Below are 7,311 nucleotides of genomic sequence, written 5' to 3' on the forward strand. Positions count from 1 at the left end.
AAAGACAGAAATAGTTCTGGCTGATTGATTTATGACTGGGAACATCCCTGAGCCTGGGATATTTTTATCTTTAGCTGAGGGAGCACTTGGAAAGTGTTCCCATTGCTGCCTATTTTGGATCCCCGGATGAACCTATTCATAGCTTGCAGTTTCCTTCAATGGCTGAGGCCTGAGTTCAGCCTGGTGCCCTCAGACCCAGGAAGTTGCCCTTTTGTTTTGTCTTTATCCTGAATCAGAGAAGGACATGTTCCTAAGTCAGGAGACAGGCCTGGGACAATCTGGAAATGACAGCCTCTGCCCAAGGGGATTCTGAGGTCATCTCTGTCCTTGACCTACTAAGGCCTTGGCCTTGCATAATCCCCAAGACCAACTGAGCATCCTCAAGCTGGAAGAACCCTGGGGGCCATCAGGTTCAACTCATTTGATGTTGAGTAATTCGAGCTCACAGAGGGTAACTGACTTTGTCTAGGTCCCCATAGCCACTTAACGGCAGAGCCAGGCTTACAGCACAGCCTCTCAGCTCCAAGTCCATGCTTTTGCAACAAACCCATGCATCTGCTAGTCAGATGTGATTTCTCTTCTGCAGCTTTCACTGGTGACAGAAATCTGGTTTACCCTGCTTGGGGGAGAGTAAAGGACCAAGCTGTGCACTGTGATAAGTGGATATTTGCCTTCTGTGCCTCTGTGCCCATGCTCCTGGGATAAGATGCTCAAATGGGACTCCTCTGCTAACCACAAGTGGAGAATACAACATTAAGTGCAGAAATATTATCTCATTCCCAAAGCAAGGTGCCAAACTGTCATAAGGACTTGTGGAAGGAGTGGTGGGTAATGGCTTTTTGCCTCCTGTAGTTCGTCATCCACATCAGAGGATGAAGCAGTGGAGTATGACATTTGAGAGGTCTGATGGGGTTTGTCTTGGAGCCAGAAGGCTGTATATTTTCCATAACAAAGAGAGGGGAAAATGTGTAGGTGTGTATTGGTGTGTGTGTGTGTGTGTGTATGTTTGTGTGTGTGTATGTGTATGTGTATGTTTGTGTGTGTTTTTGGTGTATATGTTGTGCATGTGTATATGTACATGTGTGTGTATTTGTGTGTGTATGTATGTGTACATGTATGCTGGTGGTGTGTGTATGTGTATTTGTGTGTGTGTATGTATGTGTGCTTGTGTGTGTATGTGTGTGGTGTATGTATGTGTGCTTATGTGTATATGTGTGTGTGTGGTGTGTGTGTATGTGTGTGTGTGGTGTATGTATGTGTGCTTATGTGTATGCATGTGGTGTGTGTGTATTTGTGTGGTGTGTGTGCGCACGTGCCCAACCAGAGAGGAAGGAGAAAGTCATATGAACCATTTGGAAATCCATACCAAAACATTTGCTTGGGAAGCTGTGGTCAGGTCATCTTGAGGCATCAGGACAATGACAGGTACAAAGCCATGGAGAGAGGAACACTCCTGTACTGGCATACAAGGGTACCAGTAGGCTGTGGTAGAGGGGGTTCACCCAGTGGGAGAAAGGAACACTGTGTGAGGCTACTTGTTGCATTGTGGCCCATAAGGAATTTCCTGTGTCCTCTGTTGCAGCTTCATGCCTTTCCTTCCTGTACCATTCCCTTTTAGGAAAGTAGCAGCCCTTTCTCTCCTGGTGCTCCATGAACAGGACCAAGACCAAGGGTTCTCAGCTTGTGTCACAGTTGTTCCTGTTCTGATGTGCTCCTGCATCAATCTAGCATCCCAGAGTGCCTCCCCCCCTTTTTTTTTTACATCCTAGCCAAAGCTTCCCCTCCCTCACCTCTTCCCAGCCCTCCACCTCCTCCCTCCCTCCTGGAGTTCCTTTTTGAGACTTGGAGTGGCATGTGTCTGTTTGGCTAAGTGCTGAACTGGCACATGTGTGAGTTTCTGTGGTCCTGCCTGGTAGCCTATTTCCAGGTGTCCTCCTAGTTGGTGACATCCTTGTGGGATATTTGTATACCATGTGAAAATGTATTGCTGTGATTGGTATAATGAAAGCTGAATGTCCAATAGTCAGGCAAGAGATAAGGTGGAACTTCAGGACAGAGAGGACTGTGGGAAGAAGAGAAGCAGAGAAGCCAGTCAGATACAGAATGAGATGCAGAAAGAGTCAGGCACACAGAATGAGATAGAGGCAAAATGTGGTAGAATGTAGATTAATAAAAATATAAGTTAATTTAAGTTATAAGAACAAGCGTACGCTATAGGCGAGCTTTCATAAGTAATAAGAAGTCTCTGTGTCATTATTTGGAAGCTGGTGGGTGGGACAGAAAAAGACTCGTTACAGGCACATCTGTCTTCCTTTCCACCCCAGGTTGAATGAGCACCCGTCTCTGGACACAGCAAGACTGCTGGCTCTCAGGTGTTGGGGACTTGGCATAACACCCATGGTCCACCTAAGCCCTTCCCCCCCTTTTTTTTTCTCTCAGTCAAGTTTGTTTGCTCATCTGAATGTAGATTTTTTCCCATGTAAAAGAGTAACCTGAGATCACTAGGTTTGTCTGGCTGTTGTGAGGAGTGAGTGAAGTCAAAGGGCATTTTGGGGGCTGGGGTATAACTCAGTGGTAGAGTGTACTTGCCTAGCATACATAAGGTCATGGGTATAATCTCCAGGACAACTCTGTACCCACCAGCTGAACATACTTTGTAGGGAGCAGAATTCTCATGGTTTTCAGGCCTTTGATCATGGTTTGCAAAGAGATGACCACTAGGTAAGCATGAATAGCTTTTCAAAACTGGGGTGGAAAGGAAGATGTCGGCTGAGTCATACTATTGAGCATCAGAAGGTTGTGGTAATGGGGAACAGGCAAGCATGGATAACTGGGGCCTTGCACCAGGTGAGACTGGTTTTTATCACTGCACTTTGATGTAAATAGTAATGAATGATCACAGACAAACTCCAGTGATTGCCTCAGCACACTGGAAAGGAGGGGGACTCCCCCTCAGATCCACATAGCTAAGTGGCACAGATGAGACTGGACCAAGGAGCCCATGAGCCTCACCCATCTGGTTTCAAAATCCGTTATTTCAACATATAGTCCTATTTGTTTTATTTACTAATTTGTGTCTTAGGGCCAGATACCTAAGCACTGTGAAATTCCAAGCACCTTTAGATTCCTTTGGGACATTTAGAGTTTTTTTTCCTGTTCCATATTTTTTGTATGCTGTCATAATTCATCACAAATTACCTATTCTTTCCTACATCTGTAACATCCTTAGGTCCACATTTCCATTCCTAACTGCCATAGAGACTCATTTCACTAAACAATAACCACCCATCCAGATAGCCAGCCATCCTCCTGACAAAAGTCTAGCACTGACTGTATACTAGCTGTTATGCTCTGAACTGGAAGGAAAATGAAGATGAACCAGTTTACTATATCTCTCAAAGTATCACAGAATCCAGGAGAATTGTGACCTATGTAGAAATAGTGGTAAGTTCAGTAGACTATAGCAATGGCTGAGTGATTGAAAAAGTCAGAGGAAAGCTGGGTGATGGTGGCACACACCTTTAATCCCAGCACTTGGGAGGCAGAGACAGGTGGATCCCTTCAGTTCGAGGACAGCCTGATCTATAGCCTGGTAACATAGAGAAATCCTGTCTCAAAAAATTGGAGGAAGAAAAACTTGCCTGTAGATGAAGGACTGAGGGGGTCTCATTGAAGTGGCATTTGTACTGATGCTAATTGACAGTCTGCAGATTATCTAATTGACAATTTGGGAGATTGGAGCCCAAGAACTGAGCAGTGTTACTGTTTTGGGCCTCTGGCAGGGGATGTGGATGGAATGTGTGTTGGACAAATGTCAACATTCAAGTTGCAAGAATGAAGGTGGGGAATCCCATTATCATAGCTCCAATGATAAAGGACCTCCTACTATGACCTACTTATTTTAAAATATCTTAGAAATTGTGTTTGCTTATGTATTTATATGTGTCTCTCTCTCTCTCTCTGTGTAGGGGGGTGTGCAGGCCTAGGAGCCAACACAGAAGTCAGAAAAAGACATTGACTGTCTTTCTTTACCACTCTCCATCTATTCCTTAGGGACAGCATCTCTCCTAGAACCTGGAGCTCATGTTTTCACAGCTAGGATGGAAGCCAGCAAGTCCTGGGGACCCGCCTGCCCCCACACATCTTGGAGCTGAGGTTACAAGTGTTCAAGAGATGCCCAGCTTGTTATGTGGGTGTTGGGATCCAAACTTGGATCCTCATAATTGTGTACCAAGGGTCCTTAATGGTTGAACTATCTCTTTGGCCTCCATGACACATCCTTTAAAGGTCCATAGAACTTCTAATACCATTACCCTGGGGAGCAAACTTTCACAGACCTTTAGGCCAGTGGTTGTCAACCTTCCTAATGCTGTGACCCTTTAACACAGTTCTTCTTGTTGTGGTGACCCCCAACTATAAAATTATTTTCACTGCTACTTCATAACTGTAATTTTGCTACTGTTAGGAACTGTAATGTAAATATCTGTGTTTTCTGATGGGCTTAGGTGACCCCTGTGAAAGGATCATTTGACCCCCAGGTTGAGAACCACTGCTTTAGGGAATGGTGACCTAAACCATCACAGCGCATTAGGATTCCCCCTTTAATTATTAGCATAACATATTATTACAGAAGAACACAGTACCTACTTATTATCTGCAGTGGGAACGCAGTGGGGCTCCAGCTGGTCCTGCTCTGAGGACTTCACAGCATTGAAATCAAGGTGCTGTGGGATGTGCTCCTTTGTGGAGGACTCTGTGAATGCTCCTGAACCCATTCAAGGTAGTTGACTGGATCTTGGTGGTTGTAGGACTAAAGGCCCCTCTTCCTTGCTGCTTGTCCCCTAAGGCTAGCCACAATCCTCACACACAGTCCCTGTGCTCCTCCAAGGGGAGACAGTCTCCCTCATGCTTCTCTGACTACTGCTGCGCCATCTTTTCTGACCCCAGCAGCACAATGTTCTGTGCTTTCATGAGCTCATGTGATTAGATCTCATGGGCCCATCTACATAATCCAAGAGCCTCAAGTACTTGAGGGTCTGCCTCCTTTATCACATTTGAAAAGTCACTTTTTTGACACTGTATAATCTAGTTACCAGACCCAGAGGATTGGGGCCATAACATCTCTGAGGAGCTTTTCACTTGCCTCCTATGGATGGCTGGATTACATCTGCTGAGTCATGAAGAAGGGCTCTTTGGGAAAGAGAGGGGAGCAAATAAAACCATGGTAGTGGGAAGCCGTCCCTGAGAAGTAAAGGAACAATCAACCTTCCTCCAAACAATGAGCTGTGCATGCAAGCCCTTGAACAGAGAAAGACTCCAAGGAGACATGGGCAACTTTGGAGGACAGGGACACTGGGGTCAGTTTGGCATGGGGATTGCTGTCATAACATTTCACACCCTTGTGCTCGCTCTTCCCTCAAGCTGTTACAGCATCAAACTGGGCACCTTCCATAAATGACTTTCATTTTTTACTACTAGGGCCTCCCACAAAGCACTAGCCTATCATATGAATGAGATGGTGACCCGAAATGCTGACCTCAGAGAGGAAACCTGTTAACACTTGGGTGTTTTCTAAGATCCCTTTAAAACTTGGCAGTGTATCTCCCTAGCTTTCCATGCCTATTTATATGCTTCCTCAATGTTATTTTTAATGGGTATGCAATTTTCCATTGTATAGATTGAACCATAGTTTATTTAATGAACTCTCCCAGTGTTGACTTTTGGCTTGCTCCCAAGTTGCCTTATTATCATCAACAAGACTGAGATGAACATAACAAAGATGTTTTTTACAGACCTGTTATGCAGGATGTCATCAGACCCTCGGCAGGAATGTGGAGAAGTGCCTGGATGTAGTCACAGCCAAGGGCTATTTTGCCTTGTGTATCCATGAGGCAGAGGGGTTTGGTAGAACTGCCACATACTGTTCTGTCATTAACTTGATCCAGTGGCTCCTGCAGGCTCCAGGTTGGACTCTTGGCATACAAATGGAGAAGGTGCTGAGTATCATGGTGCCGTGTTATCGGGGTGGAGGGGGTCCTTGGAGGAAAGGCATCGTTGTGCCGGATGTAGAGTACAGTTGGCTCAGGCTGGAAATGGCAGGGGGTGTGAGACTGGCAGAGTGCTGAGGAGGTGAAGGGCGTGACCAGGAAGGCATCGCTGGAAGGCCATTTCCTTTGGAATGGAAGGAAGTGGCAATGGGCATGTTTGCAGGGCTGGGGTGTGGCTCAGTGTCGAAGCACTTGTTTAGGATGTGCAAGGTTGTGGCTTTGATCTTCCTCAGACTCACAAAATAAAATAAACAACTAAAGGTGACTTGCTTCTATGTTGCAGTGGAGGTGGAGACGGTGGAGATGGCATTTCTCCTGCTTCTGCTTTATTGCAGCTCCTTCCTCTGTTCCCTCCTGCATCCACAAAAACCTCAACTGGCTCAGTGGGCTCTGTCTGTCCAGTGTGGAGACTGAGAGCAGAATTCATAGTGTTCCATGTGTGAAAGCCCACTGTGGACCTGACTAGGGACTGAGAGTGACACATGGAAGCTAGTTGGGATATGAAGGAACATTCCAGAAGCTTTGCAGGCAGTGGTCGGCTGCCACTGCGCTCTGTGGTTTCCCGAGTATGGAGGCTGTGAGTCAACCATCCCCAAGCAAGGAGGGAAAGGAGATAGGGGCTGGGGCTGCTAGTAACTGCTCATTTCTGAGGACCAGAGAAACCTCAACCAATTTAGTGGGCTGTGTCTGTCCAGCGTGGCGCCTGAGGACAGAGTTGATAGAGCACTCTGACAGACAGGACAGCACAAAGCAGCGAAGGAAGAGGTTTGGCCTAAGGTACAAGGGAAGGTGCTTTTTTTTTTTTCTTTCTTCCCAGGGCAGTAAAAGAAAGGAATGACAATAATTATACTCAGAATCCAACTCAAGACTACTTAAAAGTCTTTTATCTATCCTCCATTTCCCCTCTTTATAGCTTCCTGTGAAAAATGGCTGATTCTTATAATGAGCTATGAATGTAAAGGCCAATTTGGAATGATCATGTACACACTCATTTGCTCTAGCTTTGATCCTATTTGTATTTGAGCAGTGTGCTGGCTAGTTTTATGTCAACTTGACACAAGCTAGAGCCGTTGGAAAGGAGGGACACTCAGTTAAGAAATTGCCTTCAGAACATCCAGCTGTAAGGCATTTTCTTCATTAGTGATTGATGGGGGAGGGTCTAGCTCGTTGTGAGTGGTGCCATCTCTGGCTGGTGGTCTCCGGTTCTATATTAAAGCAGGCTGAGCAAGCCATGGGAACAAGCAGTAAGCAATACTTCTCCGTG

This window comes from Cricetulus griseus, chromosome 7 (genome assembly GCF_003668045.3).
Source record: "Cricetulus griseus strain 17A/GY chromosome 7, alternate assembly CriGri-PICRH-1.0, whole genome shotgun sequence".
NCBI lineage: Eukaryota > Metazoa > Chordata > Mammalia > Rodentia > Cricetidae > Cricetulus > Cricetulus griseus.